At 48.1% G+C, this 972-nt stretch overlaps 1 pseudogene; it reads right to left on the minus strand.

Moving 5' to 3' along the window:
* Window positions 1-517: 517 nt before the first annotated feature.
* Window positions 518-642, minus strand: LOC136867552 (5S ribosomal RNA; annotated as a pseudogene).
* Window positions 643-972: the final 330 nt, after the last annotated feature.

A 972-nucleotide genomic window follows, 5' to 3' on the forward strand; every position in this document is an offset into this window, starting at 1 on the left:
AGAGTAAGGGCCACACTTTAGGATATTGTCATGACCATTTACCTCATGAATCAGGTGGCCAATATGGTATAATAACACACACACACGATGTTTCCTTTTTTGTTGAGGACGAGTACCTGGGAGTCCCAGGGCGAAAACTATGCCCCCTTACTCATCAGATTCCGAGAAATATCGATCAGTCGGAAAAGTCTTTGGTTCTACACTGGCGGTCGAAAAACAATCTGGCTGAGAGGCGGTTTTCACCTACCGTCAGAGAAGAAATCCCCGTTTCGGCGAGGTAAAAAGGTAAGGGTGTATTCTGCCCAAAGGCAGGCCCGAACCTCCGTAGAGGTGTGCCTGAGCCGGAGTTTACGTGCGGTAGGGTCGCCAGTTCCTTTCCGCTCCTCCATTCCCTTACCTCCACCAACAGCGCGTGGCAACCCATCCAAATCTTGACCACGCCCAAAGTTACTTAACTTCAGAGATCTCACGGGAGCCGTTGTATCAACACGGCTACGGCCGTTGGCAAAGGGAATTGAGTCAACGGCACGTGGTGTTCCCAAGCGGTCACCCTCACCCACCCAAGTACTGACCACGCCCAATGTTGCTTAACTGTGGTGATCGGACGAGAACCGGTGTATTCAACACGGTATGGCCGTTGGCTTCGCTGAGGAATGGGATTTAATTTTGAGTCGAAGAGCTATTTTCGGAGTGGAAGGAGAGACGTCCCTTCTTAACAAACGGCCCCTGTGAGGGGTTAAATTTTGAAGTTATTTAGTGAGAGAAAGTTTATCAAATAGTGAAAGGCCGAAACAGATTCCTACTTCATGTTAAAACAGGTCATAAATCAGTCAAGGGCCGTGATGTTTGAAATGTGTGTTCGGCTTCTTGGTTCTTACGACCCGTTTTGAGAGTAGGATGCCAGGGTCTGTGGAAAGGCTGAGGAGGATTTTAGCTTTGGTCATCTTTACTATTTTTTATCTCAGATCTAAC

The sequence above is a fragment of the Anabrus simplex genome, chromosome 3, assembly GCF_040414725.1.
Source record: "Anabrus simplex isolate iqAnaSimp1 chromosome 3, ASM4041472v1, whole genome shotgun sequence".
NCBI lineage: Eukaryota > Metazoa > Arthropoda > Insecta > Orthoptera > Tettigoniidae > Anabrus > Anabrus simplex.